Source organism: Macrobrachium nipponense, chromosome 2 (assembly GCF_015104395.2).
Source record: "Macrobrachium nipponense isolate FS-2020 chromosome 2, ASM1510439v2, whole genome shotgun sequence".
In the NCBI taxonomy this organism is placed as follows: domain Eukaryota; kingdom Metazoa; phylum Arthropoda; class Malacostraca; order Decapoda; family Palaemonidae; genus Macrobrachium; species Macrobrachium nipponense.
The window spans coordinates 117,136,571-117,153,101 of NC_087201.1; the positions used below are offsets into that span (position 1 = coordinate 117,136,571).

Consider the following 16,531-nt stretch of genomic DNA (forward strand, 5'->3'; position numbering starts at 1 on the left):
CGCTTGTGAGAAGGAGAGGGGGGGGCGAGGGGACGCCTTCTTCCTTCTCCCAGGAACAGCCTTGCTCTAGAGCGACTGGGGGCGCTCGCGGGCGTCATCGTCGGATGACGTCCTAGACTTCTTCTGGGGCGGAAAAGCTACGCTTTCCGGAGAAGAATGCCACTCAGACAAAGCATGACGTGAAGCGTCAAGCTCTTGAAGAGTCCTCTTCAAAGGTCGCGAATCCGAACGAGATTCCCACCCCTTGCGCGGGGAGGACGCGTCGGAAGACGAGAAACAATCCTTCAGGATACGTGCTCGAGCACGCTCCTTAGCAGCCTGGGAAGCGTCCACAGGAACTGCTGAAGGGACGTCAGATCGGTGGGGGTTCCCCATAACCTCCTTCGGCCTTCGACATGCCCTCTCCCTGAGTCCTGGGAGTCCGGCAGAGGTCCCAGCCTAGAGGCGCTATAGGGCCGATCTGACGCCCCCTCCACTTCACTAGGGGCACTATCACTGCACTTATTTTGCCTGTTTTCAAGGGCAAGCACTTTAGATTCAAGCGTCTCAATGAATCCAGAATAGCGAAAGGGCATTACCCTCCGCAGACACCATTCTTGAGGGCCCGAAGGCAACACTACGGGGTTAGGAGACACAAAATCTAAAGGAGGGTTGAAGAAGGGGATACATTAAGACCCTGTCTGCTACCCGACTTACTCCTGGAGGAAGACCTCCTAATCCTATCACGTTCTAACTTATTTACGTAGGATTCATACGTCTTCCATTGTAAATCATTCAAGCTTTCACACTCATTACAGCGCAAATCATATTTACACTCTTGCCCCCTACACCCTTTACACAATGTGTGAGGATCAACCAAGGCTTTAGGAAGCCTAACCTTGCATTCCACTTTCGAACACACCCTGGCGCTAGCCGAACAAATACATCCAGACATATCTAAGGAAAAATCTAAGCCAAATTCAAAACAGTCCAAGTCACGTATGCCAAGCTATCGATCCAATCAAAAAACCAAAAAGTCAAGAGGATACTCAAGCAATGAAAGTTTTCCAAAATCCTGAGGCGGAGGTGTGTAACAGATGTTTACGACACCGGCGACAGAAGAAATCTGATAGAAAATGGGAATGGTTCCTGATACCCGCCTCCAGCGGCGGAATGGGTACTAACCACCCTAACTCCCACTACGTGTGTCGTAAGTTTTAGAAATTCTGTCGGACTTCAGAGAATACAGCTATATATATATCTGACAGGTAAGTTTTTCATGAACAAAAATAATAATACTGTTAAAAAGAATGGCAGAATTAAGCGAGTTGATTTTATATTATTGTTTTTTCTATTTTCCTTACAATTCGCTTCTCAGGCTCAGCGATGTTTCTGAGTAACTGACCAATATTCATATTGGAATTTTCAAAAATCATAAATGCTGAAGGTAATCTTTTATTGGAACAGGATATCAGTCCAGGTCAAGCAGGGGTCGTCGTCAGTGCTGGTATTATTCCCGTAGGCGTAGTTCAGTTCGGTGCCGGGTTCGTCTTCGTTTAGGGGCTGGTATTGGTGCTGGTATATGGTATTACGTAACGTTTCGACCTTCGCGCAGGTCATCCTCGGACGAGTCGTTTGAAGAGACTGTAGCAAGGAAGTCTGTGGGGCGGTATTTTATAGCGGCTCGGACCTAGAGTTGCATTCTCATTGGTCGGGCCGGTCTTGACGAGTCGTGGATCTCGCCTCGAAGGTCTCGGAGATTCTCTCGTGCTAGCGCCACAGTAGTGTGCCTGGGGATGAACGACAGGAATTCCGTCTGTAGCAGGAATCCTGTCATCCTGTGGGGGCTCCTGATCATCTGGTATTGTCGGGGGGTCGTTCGCTGCTCTCCGGGCGGCGGTGGGAAGGAGAAACTCTAGGTCCGAGCCGCTATAAATACCGCCCCACAGACTTCCTTGCTACAGTCTCTTCAAACGACTCGTCCGAGGATGACCTGCAAGAAGGTTGAAACGTTACGTAATACCAGATATACCAGCTATACCAGCACCAATACCAGCCCTAAACCCGAAGACGAACCCGGCACCGAACTGAACTACGCCTACGGAATAATACCAGCACTGACGACGACCCCTGCTTGACCTGGACCTGATATCCTGTTCCAATAAAAGATTACCTTCAGCATTTATGATTTTTGAAAATTCCCAATATGAATATTGGTCAGTTACTCAGAAACATCGCTGAGCCTGAGAAACGAATTGTAAGGAAAATAGAAAAAACAATATATAAAATCAACTCGCTTAATTCTGCCATTCTTTTTAACAGTATTTGCCTAAAAGAGGGTCTTCTACCAAAATAATAATAATAATAATAATAATAATAACTAATAATAATAACAATAATAATAATATTTTCTACAGCTGACATCATATCCATAAATACAGATGCACCTGCTAATGCAAAAATTAGTTTGTGTAACTTTTAAGTTTTTTAGCTGTAAAATCACAGTAGTACATACCTAAATATAAATGACCCTTTCTACTAGTATGTATCACCTTTGTGAACGCTAGTAGTATCACCTTATTTTTATAATTATAAACTACTGTAACCTTGGGTCCACTGAAAGCATGTAGTCACTCTCTGATGGAATCCAAAACTGAGTGAACCATTTCCATCATGAACCAGGTCTGGCAAATGAACAGGTTCAAAGGGAAGAGGTTGATGGCTGGTTTCCGACTGCCTGTTGCCTTCACCATCAGGAACATAGAGCTGTAAAAATCTGGAGACTGATCCTTCATGACCCCTATAATGCCTTTCTGAAGCATAAGATGCACCTCATCCCTAAGGGTGAGATCCTTCTGCATGCTGGGAACATATGTCTTGAATTGGACTGGGTAGTAGATACCTTCCCCAGAGAGAACATCCACTACTCAGATCTCTGGTCCATGTCACTGCAAAGTTTCCCAATGGCTGAAGGGCCAGCCTGACCCTCTACACCATGGCCTCCACCTCACTCTGTGGAAAGAGAGAGGAGGATCCCAGTACCGGTCTCATCCTAAATGCTAATGCCAACTCTAATCCAACAAATCTCAACTAATCCAACAAATCTCAAGAGTTTAGACAAAACCACATCTCTCCTCTTAAGCACTAGGTCTGACATAGGTCTGCTGTCTGGTAAGCGGGGTAGGTAATGGTCCTGTCTCCAGTGAACATCAGCTTCTTGAAAGCAGCATCCTGATGAGGAAGTAATCATGGCCTCTATAAGGCACCAAGGATCTAACCGAGAGACTATCTGGAACACTATCGTGGCAGTCGACTCCAGGGGCACTGCCACTGCCTTCGCTTCTTGAGAGGGAGATTCCCTCTGCACTTAAGACAGTCAAGTGCCAACCCAAGACAAAAATGAGTCATGTCCAGGTCTACCTGTTTGGTTGGCAAAGGACTTTGAGGGAAAATAGTATTTCCTCTGATGAGCCAGAGGCAGAGAAGTACCTTACCAGACCAGCTGGATCAAACAGAGTGTCTTGCCCAGAAACAAGAGAATTCACCTGGTCTAAAACCCCGTCAGCAAGGCTTGACCATGGTAGGGTGATTGGAGCCCTGGGTTCCCTCTGCAGTCATCAAAAAGATGCAATGGCCAAAGATCGTATGCAGGACATGCCAGTCTCTTCCTTGTGACCATTAAAGAACAGATAATTTTATGATCTCCACAAAGTGCCTCCATAGTTTGGGAGTGTCCAAGTCCTGGGGTATGGGACTCTCTAGCCCCTCAAGTTCCCGATCCTAGTGAGTTACCCTCTCTGCAGAGAGAGACATTTGCCAGAGCCCCCTGACAAACTCTCAAACACTCAGGTACAAGAATGAGGGACCTCCTTGAAGAGTGAGAGGCGGGTGAAGGAGCGCACCTGTCTGCCATTGCTTCACCTTCTCTCTCTGGGCCATGCTGGCAGCCAGGCCCAGATCTGTAGACTGGGAACCTTTACTAGCACAGGTAGGGGTACTACCAGGGCCAGTACCAGATACCGGAGATCTGGAGAGCCCTGGGTTGCAGTTGTACCCGTGTACTCAAGGTAATACTGGCAAGAGGCCCATCAGCCATCTATAATACCTCAAGTTAGGTTAGGTGGAACACAGGTCTACAATGAGTAGCAACAATGAAATTATCTTTAATAAAAATTTACTTTATATTTGTTAGAGGAATATTTATATTTTCATAAAAACTTATGTTATATTTCTTGAATACTTCAAAAATGATGGCATACTTGCAAATATTTGCCTATGCAATTATTCTTTGTCAAAGCCAAGATTTTGTTCCTAGGCCTAGGTGTGTTAGATTTCTTTACTTTACACTTAGCATTCACATCCCTCTATCAACAATTTCTGGCCAGAAAGCAAATGAAGTTATCTACACATTCTTCCATTTCAAGTTACCTAATGAAAGGATAAATTATATACACCAAAAACGAGCAGAAGGTCTTTTAAGAAAATAATATAAGCCACTTGAAAAACAAGTGTTCCATACGCCCTGATATTAATACTTACCTATGATATTTCAATTAACTAGGGGAAACAACAGAGTGGACTAGCTGATCCAGTCTTGCCTGCTTGTTGATGCACCCTCCGAAAAAGTACTTCTGCTTACTTCAAAAGGAGAGTAGAGGTCTTGAGGTGTTGCTCCCACCACCGATGACTCATGACTGGTGCCCATCTCCAGTGTCAGGATGAGTTAAAGTACTTTTTAGAAGGGTGGATCAACAAGCAGGCAAGACTGGATCAGCTAGTCCACTTGGTTGTTTCCCCAATTCCTGAAATTCACACTGGTCACATGAAAACTGTTGGGAAACGTAAATTTAACTCATTAGGTAGCCTAGGTTAGACTACATCTCTGTACCTAGTGTATACCTAGTATCACCTTTTTTTCCCCTTCCAAAAAGGAAAAGGCCCAATTTTGCACGGGACCCCCATTTCCATTACAGATACACTTACAAGTGGAGTGCAATGTGTCAACCAACCCTAAGTGGTTTGGAGCATTTCCTTATACATATTTTTAGACCACTGGCCTAAGCCTACTGGATGGAGATGAACCGATGGTTACTTATGGGTATCTACCTTTTTTTTCCATTTACCTAAATGTACAAAACTTCATGCAGACTTCCAGAATACCTAGGTAAGTGAATTTTGTTGTTGTTGTAGTTTTTCACCACTTCTGTTGGTGCTAATCACTTGTTTTATTTAGTATTATTATCAACAATAAAACCCAGGGTATTTCTACAGAAGCAATCCGCGGTGGCCTAGACTATGGCAATTGACGTTTTCCTATGTTAATTTACTTACTGAACAAGAATTTAAAGTAATATTTATTCAGACGACTGTAATTAACCACCAGGGGGCAGTACTAAACACGGCAAAATAAATTGGACGCCCCAATCCCTAGTGGATGTCGTATCCGCGTTACGTTCCTTGCAGTTCGTGCGGAACTACTATTCTTTAGAATTACCCTGCAAGAAACGTAACCGTGGATACGACATCCACAAGGGATTGGGGCATCCAATCTATTTCGCCGTGTTTAGTACTGGCCCCTGGGGGTTAGGCTAATTACAGTCGTCCGAATAAATATTACATAGTAAAATTCTTGTTCAGTAGGTAAAACTGCACAGAAAAACCGCAACTGCCATAGTCTGGGCCGCCGCGGATAGGTACCCTAGATCTACCAAACCCAGGACTTCTAGGTAGGTAGGCCTACTTTGGTCACCCGCCCCCAAACACCTTGCCTTAAGCTAATTGCTTTACTATATAGCCTAGCCTAAGTCTAGCTAGATAGGTAACTAGCCTAGTAGTACGCTCCAGTAAAGGAATCGCAAAAGGGATGTTTAGCCAAAAGAGCAATGATGAAAAAGAACAAAACACAAAATAAGTAGGTATAGTACCTACCTAGTACTGGTAGTACTAGCACCTAAGGTAGTATAGGCTATTTAAAAAATTTTTAGGGTTAGATCCAGTATTAAAATAAATAAATACTAGCCTAGTAGCTACTAGGTAGCCTAGATGGGTAATCAAAATCAAAACAATAATTACATCTAGTACTTACACAATGGCTAATTAGCTGGACAGGAAGACCAGACTTGACAAGTACCAAAGTGAAAATTGAAACTTGTCTCACGGGACACCTCTTTCACAATCAGCTGTTGCTCGTTTCGTTCAACTTCCTGAACATCACAACAAAGTTATCTCTGTTGGGATGATGACGTTTCATCAACCTACTGAGGTCTCCCTCCACAAATAATTATTTGGAGTGAAGAACTGGTCTCTTAATGAACACAGTGCAAATACTCAGCATTATGACTGCATGTATTATTGCTACCCAAATCCAATCTTTTTTACTTGAAATGTGCAAAACACTAAGAAACGGAGCGTTAATTTCTCACTCTACCTTCTATATGAACGAGCATACTGTCAAAGTCACATGGCAAAACTACTCGACGGCACTTTTGAAGTAATGTTCCTGAAGAACATGACTTATCAATGACCTGACGACTTTATTTTACGATTTCCGTCAAGCCAAATATTATCTTCTCCAGATACAATTCCGACTGTCAGTTAATGATGAACAGATCTGTTTGATCTGTCTGCCAAATGTTTTGCTTCAGCCTTTAAATTTCCAGTCTAAAGATTGTACAATAAACTCCCCCTCGTAAATCAGCCCATCGGGATCATTGAAAATACAGTATGTAATGAAGAAAATACTATCTTCTTTTCCGAGTACTTTGATAGTGTGAACCAGAGATATAGTGGTGTGAGCTTAACGACTGTGCTAATGAGTCATGTGGTGGGACCAGAGAAGAAACTGAGTATACATACAGTAGTAATCGAAACAAAGTAAACTGCAAAAAAAGTCTTAAATACATTTGAGGAGTGAGTACCCGAAAAGAAAACTAATGCTATTTAACCCTCATAAAGAAAAGAAGAGGAAAGAAAGGAAACTGAAAGCATAATTATGATGATATTCACGCATGCGGGAGCGTGTATGAAAGCCTAATCTTGTCTTTCCTTTTTGGACCAAAATTTAGTCACGTCTGAAAACTATTAGTTTTCAAACGCGAAATATTAATTTTATCTCCTTCGCAAATTATCTCTCGTGCGACTATATAGAGTTCAGGTGTGATCTAAATTATTTATGTGTCAGTTCGGTTAAATAAAAATAAACGGAACTTCAGATAACAAGTATTGATAGCTACCCCTCCTAATTAATAATCTCTCTCTCTCTCTCTCTCTCTCTCTCTCTCTTCTCTCTCTCTCTCTCTCTCTCACTTGATATAAATCAAATCTACCCAAACTGATAACAGCGAGTTCTCATACACACAGGAAAACACTATTTTAGGTTGCAATTAACACAGCTCTCCTGAATAATCGTTTCTGTGAGCATTAATATCTTCTCGAACAAATCCTGCCATGCTCCTTCCCAGGTAGTATATAATGTCATTATACCTGGCAAACCTATAGTCACACAAGGATGGCTATTGAGGATATCTGATTGACATGAATATATATACATATATATATATATATATATATATATATATATATATATATATATATATATATATATATAGTATGCATTATACAGGTGTATATTTAAATAACAATTACTGTCCATTTTTGACCAACTCAAAATCAACATTTATGAAGGGGAGGAACTGGCCAACCGACCCCCCTCCCCCATCCCCAATCGGGCCATATCCCTGTAAGTTAGAAGGACTCTATTTAACTCTCGTTGACCTAGCTGACTTCAGTACCTTCTTCAGAAACAGATAATCATTCCAGAAGATTATGGCCTCAGGCCCTTGCGTACAACTTACCCTCCCTGTACCCAGGGGCGTAACTGGTTCCAAAAAGCTGGGGGGGACAATGGGATGGGTGGCGAGCGAAGCGAGCTTGTTCAGCTTGGGGTGTAGGGGGCGCTGTGAGCCCCAAGAAATTTTTTGAAATTTTAGCTCTATTTAGGGGAACTGTACGGCCTACAAGGGCAGGTAAACTAAATAATATGGGTGGTTTTAACATTAAACACCTGCACCATAGAATTTGTCAATAGCTATATGCATTATTGATTTTCAATACATAAATACACACACACACACACACACACACACACACATATATATATTATATATATATATATATATATATATATATATATGTGTGTGTGTGTGTGTGTGTGTGTGTGTGTGTGTGTGTGTGTGTGTGTGTAAAATCACGAGCACAATTTTCTTATCCATGAAACAAAGCACCATAACTCCCTTGGAACTTTTCTGCCTTATCTGTTCAAAAAATTATACAAGGGAGGTAGGATTTCATTATTAGTTAAATGATAGATAACTATAGAATACTTTATAATGTACCAAATGTTCTTTCAAACATGTAAATTTTCTTGAGATGTTCACAGAACACTTGCTCTATCTTCGTAGGAGCATGAATATTTAATCACATATTTCTTATTTTAGGGGGGACTAAGTATACTGTGTCCCCAATAACTCAAACTTTGGAGGGGGACAAGGCCCCCACCCCACTTCCCCCCGTGAGTTACACCACTGCCTGTATCAGGTGTGTATACGTAGGCCTACGTAGTACATATTGTTTCGCAGCATTAGCTGCATATTTTAGGGCTTGTGCCTTGTATGATAAGGCGCCCTATGAGGTAATGTTAGACTTGCGATAATCTTACGCTAAGTCGGTTGGTATTGCACTTCCATCTTCAATAAGGTGTCTTGGGGTTTGTAGATCACTTACGAAGTCAGGATTATCTTCTTGTTTATGACGACGATGTGTTAAACTCATGTTGATTCGGTGAGGAGGTTCCCCCCCAGAAAATGAATGTTCATAGGACATCAGACGAACGTACTTTACAAGCTTGCGAACTTTAAGCCCACCCCAAACTTAAAAAGTGCTTGAGATACACCTAAAAAGTACCCGTTTTCGTGTACACTTTTAGGTTTGTGCAAGCCTTAAATATGCTTGAAATAAACCTCAATAAAAGCCTTGAAAGAGCTTCAAAAAACCATGGTATAAACCTTCAAAAAGCCCATACAGAACCTTAAATAGGCTTTATAAATGCCTCATAATTACCTATTAACTGCTTTTAACATACATTGTACAATCCTGTACAGAACCTTAAATAGGCTTTATACGTGCCTCATAATTACCTTTAACTGCTTTATACAAACGTTGTAAGGATATTAAACAATCCTTCTAGAGGGCCCTGAAAATAAAATGTGTTTACAAGGTTTACATGAACCTTGCAATAGCTTTGAATTATGATTTTCAAGACCATAAAATGAAAGTTCATATACCTTACAATAAATAACTCAGGAGAATGAAAGTTTTAATCTTGCTTATCATTTATTTTGCAGTGAGGACTAACCCTGTACAAGTAAATAGTCATATAATGTGGCCTCTGTTTTGTATATAAATAACCTACAAATGCACTCGATTGATTCTTACCTCAGTAACAACAACCTCATTCCATAAAAAAATTACAGTATAAAAAGTATATATAAAGTATGTACATACATACATACACACATGAGACTTGTGCTAATGGACAGCAATTTTTTTTTTTTTTTATAAAACACACATACACATAACATAGTCTGTACCATACTGAAGATTGCAACCACTTTGAATGATACAAACAAAAGATGCAAGATTCAAATATATCACATCCCACCAAGCGCATGAACCATTTGTTTTGGTTTTATTTCTATATTTCTTTTGGTAACAGATATATGCATGTACAAACACAGAAAATATACATGAAATCACTGAAGCGGTAATAGCTGCCAAAAACTGACTGATACAGTTCCACCTTTTCAACCAGATGCCATGACACAATTCAGCCATGCCTCAGCCTCCACAAACAATTCAAGTCGCCTCCTGAAAAAGAGTGATATTTATGTAGTTTTCCCTCTCTCACACATTAGGTATTGTATGTGTTACTGTTGCCTACAGTGTTTTTGAACTGATTTTGCAATTCTTTAATTCAAGTTAATTGCACCTTATTAGTAACAACTGATTAACAAAACAATAATATACATGAATATACCATTACAATATAGGGTAGGGCTATGAAATTTCACGATATAATAAATTAACTGTTCTGGTAACTCACTACATAGTCCATTATACTGTAATAAGATAATGAACTAGCAGACCCTGAGAAAAATATGAAGCTATACCTCATTCATTTTATCCTAAACCATGCAAAAGGGAAAAGCCCAGGTGAGTTTGTAAGCAAAAAGCTGATTTGCTGCTACCATACAATTACAGGACTGAATTATTTATTTATTTTTTACATTGGTTTTACAAATACAGTGCTTTATCATATTTCATAAAAATGTAAAGGTAATATTATCACAGCATTGAAACCTACAATGAGTTTCTCAATATTTACCATGAATATCTGTTCCTCAAACATTAATTGCACTAACATCACCCATTACTTTTCTTTCAATGCTAGAAGTCCTCCAGTAATGAAATGATAACTCTAGGGAATACTCCACGCATTATTTTATTTTCTTTTTTCCATAAAAATAATCCCCCCCCAAAAAAAAAAAACAAAAAAAAAAACTTTTGGGTAATTCTTACTATTAGAGCCACTTGAGCTTATAAAATTTTTAGATGCCTAGAATTAAGGAGAATAGTGTATAGAATGCATAGATAAGACACTAAGGGAGGAAATGTCTAATAATGAAAATAATGTTTAAAGTGGAGGTTAGGTTAAACAATATAGGTTACGCTAGTACACAAAATTTAGTGTCCAAATAATCCCTATAACACTTAACCTAACCTCTGTCAATTAAGCATTACTTGGACTTGAGGCAACTTTATACAAAATTATTTTTGCTATTTGATATTGCCTCACTTAATGACTAGCCTAGTATCTACGCATTCTATACACTATTGGTAAGCGTTAAGAATGCGGGATCCACTGACCATTAATGTACATAAATACAACCTAACCTAATATTACTTAATCTAACCAACATAGCCCATGTTATCATTAAAAAGCTGATTTATTGTAAATTTACGAAGGTTAGGTTAAATAAGCCAAATACTAAGTTAGACTATAGTTCTAGATAAAGAAATTGAAGAGGATCCCACATTTTTACCCTTATGTCATTTAAAAAGACAGCTTCTTGATGTTAATTTGGATGTTGTTTAATAAATTCAAGTGGGGCAGACCCTCCAGCACCTCAAATGTCCTCGAAATTAGGAGATATAGTTAGTTTAAAATTGTTCTCCGGTACCTGAGCTTCTAATTTCTGGCACTCAGTCTTAACTTTGGGAGTCTACTTTTTTATAAGCTTGCACAGCTTTGATAGCCTAGTAAGAATCACCAAGTTACCAACCTTTTATTTGGTTTATCTATGCCACAAAAAAAAAAAAAAAAAAAAAAAAAAAAAAAAAAAAAAAAAAAAAACCTGTCAGTAAAATAGGAAGTAACCCTTTATTCTACAACCACCCAACAAGCTTGGGGGCCCTATGGGAATAGGGGGTTTTGGCAGCAATAGCCTAACCTAACCCTGCATCAATCAAGCACTACCTAGATGGGGGGTTTGCTTGTCCCCATACCCCCTTTAAAGGTGGGGGCTTCTCCCTCACATCCCTTGACTTAGGCTAATTACTTAGCCGGTGACGGCCGTATGATGCCATAAATTAGGAAGGTACCTAGCTAGTACTAGCCTAGTAGTAGGTACCTATAGGTTTACTTAATTTTTGGCTGAGACCTTGTCACCTTGTACAGCCTACATTCTCGCCAATTTTAGTTCAGCCTATAGGTTTGCTCACATTAAAACCCTTAGAACAAAGGCAACTCTTCCTAGAGTCGTAGGTATTTCAATTCCCCAAAGAACATGCAGAATTATTCACTACGTAGACTAACGGCTAGTACTTTTCTCTTATATTGTTATACTATAAAATGATAGTGAAAGATAATGGCATAATCTGCTGTCACTTACCTATCGGCCCTGGCTTCCTCAAGTCGTCGTAGTGGTATCTAGGTATATCAGCTGGCATGCACTTGCATGTAAATCTAATTCTTGCCAAACAAATTCAGTTCGTGCGGCCCGCCAATTTGTTTGCGCTGCTGCAGACTCGCAGAGACATCTGGTGCGGCATTTGGTAACCATTTCCCACAGTTCAAATTTCTCGATCACAGATATTTGCTGTATCATTTTGGGCTTATATAAGCATATTTACAGTATTCTGTATGCTGTCGTTTGCTCACCAAATGAGGACAAATGTTTAAAACAACAATTAATAAAGGAAGTCTTTTTAAGAAATGGAAAAACCTTTAATTTCCCTCGAAAGGTGAAAATGAGGTTTTTACATGTTTTTGTATACTAAAATATTACGATTTTTGTGCATCACTATATTTCTGCATGTGACAGGTCTCAAGTCAATGAGAAAACACATAATTTACAGTATATCGAGTTACATTATCATTGACGTCCTAAGTATGTGAAAAAAAACGTTTGTTGGAAGTTTGTGAAGCACTCACCTAAAAAGTACCTTCTTGAGCCTGAGATGAACAGCGTATTTGAAGCTCACGAACGTTCGCTTCCGGGGGGGTTCTTGTAGAAAACACGAAATATAAAAATATATATATTCTTCTGAAGTTTTACATGGTGAAGATCAGGTATGATTGTACAAGTCTTCTAATGACGATAGCTTGATCGCTTCTGCCAATGATGATGGCTAATCCTATTCCTCTACATGATAAAGCTTAGGTAAAGAGGTACAGGTCTTCTAATGACGATAGCTAACTCTGTTCTGCTTGTTCTACATCTCTGTTACAAGTTATGAAGGAAGCAGATAGTAGTTCGAACATATGAACATACAATCAGATGACATAGTTTCATACGAACATACAATCAAAATGAGACACGCTACAGATCACGTAGGCCGTTTGAATTATAGGTCGCGGTAGTTGTCTCAAGCAGGGAGCTTGGACTAATGTTTATAACAATTGAATGACTACAGGTGACGGCATGTTATCTTAGCCTACTTTTATTGTATACTCATCTTTAGCGTCTCTAGTCTGATCACATTCCTGCAAGCAATCTAGTTGACCTCTTTAGTTTTAGTCTTTTATATATATGGACTAACATTCCATATTTTTATTATGTAAACTCTTACACATATAGGTGATTCACTCTCGGTTAATACTTTAAACTTGAGGATCAATTTCACTGAAGATCTTCATTCACTTACGAAAATTTTATTTTACAATGAGAATTTATTTATCTATAAGAGGACTAACGTATGGTCTCAAGTAAACTTCTAGAACGGTAACCGTAACCTAACTTGCTATTGTTTGTTACAAAATGTCGAATTTATAATACTATAATTATCGCTTTGGCCGTGACTAAAATTTCATACAGTCAGCGAAAGGAGTAACATGAATTAACCAAGTATTGATATTTTCAAGAAAACTTGATACTAAAAGGTATTTAAGGAGGAAATTATAATTGAATATGTTCAAGCAAATTAAGATTAAAATTAAAGTTCGGGCCTAAGTTCGATGGCAGGGGAACTACCCAGAAGTTACAGAATGTAGTTCAGTACCCTCATGCTGTCACAGAGCAGAAGCCAAAACCTATAGAGATGATATTTCCAAAAGTGTCAGTGGGGTTCTTTCCTTTAATATACCTGGGGGTTGTCTCCACCATTCATGATATGAGGAGTAACTAAATTTAGGAGGAACAAAGCTAAAGAGGAGACACCATAATTCCATCTTGTCCAAAATATCAAGCGTAACGGATGGGTGTAAATGCTTTAGTAGAAAGGCACTAAACCAGTTACGAAACAAACAGGGGGAGAGGAAGTTGGGAAACGCTATCAGACAAGTGCAAGATATGCCAACTATCGAGAAGGATGAAGAAAAGTAAAGAAATAGTTGGAAACGTGTGTATCTGCCACAATACCTGTTTCAGTTTTACAGTCACCACTACTGCCTCGTCCATTCCTGCGGGACTTTTCTGCGTGGGAAATATTATTTAGTTTACTCAGGCTCCATGACTGCCTGAATGGAAGTTTTTCGATATTCTAATGCTGATATTCGAATGAATAAAGTGTTCCCACATAAAATTAGGTGTAAATGAAATTCACATAGAGAGACGAGGGATTGTGAAACATTACTTACAAGAGAAAATATATGTACTTTGTAGTCAAGTTAATGTTAGGTAGTCACCCCTCTTAGCGACTGATGAATAAGACATCTGCTGTATCAAGAATAAAAAATACAATTACATCATGCCGAATACTGCAAAAATAAAAGAATAATCGAAAAGGACTTTGTGCAACGTGTGCCTCTGTCAACAGAGGGTCTGTCAGATTCAAGTTGACTCAAGAGACTTACTTTGAGATATGTTTCATGACTGCTACCAATTCTAACGCAATTCCAGGTACCTTGAATAAATGGTCATTCGTATTAGCATGTGTTATGATATGACGCTTTTTGATAACGATAAAAAAGCAAACATGTTTCCTCAACTGATGTAATGAATTCATTGGTCCACGGAAATAGAAATTAACTACCATCTATTCATTTTAAGGAATGCCTTGGACTACAGGTTATTATAATGCAGCCATAATCTGTACTTTTGAGATATCTGAAGTTTTTTGCTTTTTCAGCTTAAAAGGCCATAATATTTTGGATATTATTGCAGCCACAGGTGTTTTCATTTCAGAGGAAGAAATGTTTAGGACCCGACTCTGTCTTCTTGTAAAACAGAAAATTATTGTAGTCTGAATTATTACCGGATCACCCAATTCTTGAATGCGCTATAATAAAAAATGGGTGAAATCAATGTTAGCGAACTGGAAATGGAGCATGATCGTTTCGCAACTCTAGGGAAAATATATATATATATATATATATATATATATAGATATATAGATATATATTATATATATATAGTATATATATATATATATATATAATATATATATATATATATATATATATATATATATATTCTTCTTCCTGCAAGAAATTTTTGTAACGTGTCTGTTGGAGCATTCTTCAAGAAATATTGATTGACATTGGAAATTACTCTAAGAAATATACTGACCTCTCATGTGGTACTTGCGTGTGATGAAGAAGTTTCAGTAGAGAGAAAATTCGTAAAAGAAAATATTCCTGTCATTACTGTCAGCTCTTGCTGTCTTTACAGGATAACTAATGTAAAAAGTCTGTTGATCATGATCTCTGCATGTACGAATTAGAATTATGATTTAGGTTTGAGTTATATTGATGTTTTACCGTTTTTTTTATGGTGATGTTGATGTTTTTTGTTTTTACGGTAACTTTTATGGACATATTTTACTAGATTTTCACTACATCATCAATTAGATAAAGTGAACTTTGTGTTTACACATATGGTTACAATTAGTCCCAGTGTTCTCTACATGCATATGAATACACCAGAATAACAACTAAAAACTTCCTCTGTGACTGTAGCTATTATCAAATATAACTAAAGTCCAGAATTTAATTACAGTATCCTAATTTTGGAAGTGAGGGGCTGGCGACGGTTCTTAAAGGTCTGGCTACGACGCGGTTTTGAGCACCGGCCTCTGTATGATTTAAAAATGTTTTAAATTAATAGTTTCAGTAACTATAGCAGCAACTATAATCATTATTTATTAATATGCTTTTCGGTTAAGTCATCTTTCCCTCTGTTCAGACACGACCAGGTGCCCAGCCTTAAATCCACCACTGGTCAACAATTTAGATTTGGATGACACTTGTTTTTGCTCCTGAGCAGCCCGCAACACGAAGTAGTGTCCGTGGTCTCGTGATAGAGGGCGTAATGGCAAGAAGCAAAAGAGACATTGCTAGCATTATATGATACAGCAAAGCTACTGGGCTCTTTCTAAAGAAAAAAAGTTAATAACCCCTTTAAACCAGTTGCCACCATTCATTAGGAGAGATAGCATAGCGTTGTATCATTCAGGTTGAGTAACGAAGTGGTACTTCCTGGTACAAAGTACAAGAAATGCTGAAACTTATATAATATATGATATTAATATGCCATTTATTATATACTTCATTTATTACATTGTATTATATTACTATACTGAATATATTAGACAAATCGATTTTTCTCATTATTTTCATGAAGTCCTATGTACAGTAAAAAGTGATTTGTTTGTTTCCCCTACACCACTCATAAAGAAAATTGTTTCAGCCTTGATTGAATACTGTGATTGCAGCATGGGCAGGACTTTCAATTGCAAACAACAATTGGGGTTGGGGCCTACAATCTGGAAAAAGTTGCCACAAACATACACTCTTGAGAATATGGCGCCACGCCAAGTAAATGGGAGGTTGCAATATGCAGTCTTCGTATTGGCAACAAAGTTAAACCAAGGTTTCAGGTTACTTAGTGGACAGAGGAAACGTGACATTCTGTAACGATCACATGCGACGAGCATGTGCTTGTCGAATACCCAGTCTGCGAAAGCTTATTGACAATACAGACAATGATGCTTGTCA

At 38.8% G+C, this 16,531-nt stretch overlaps 1 protein-coding gene across 1 annotated transcript in view; it reads right to left on the reverse strand.

Moving 5' to 3' along the window:
• The window catches only part of LOC135220927 (uncharacterized), a 241,443-nt gene extending 234,673 nt beyond the window's left edge, over nucleotides 1–6,770 (reverse strand). Inside the window, exon 1 of the mRNA XM_064258581.1 lies at nucleotides 6,065–6,770. The gene's annotated coding sequence lies outside the window, so the exon portion shown is untranslated. The remainder of the gene's footprint in view (nucleotides 1–6,064) is intronic.
• Nucleotides 6,771–16,531: the final 9,761 nt, after the last annotated feature.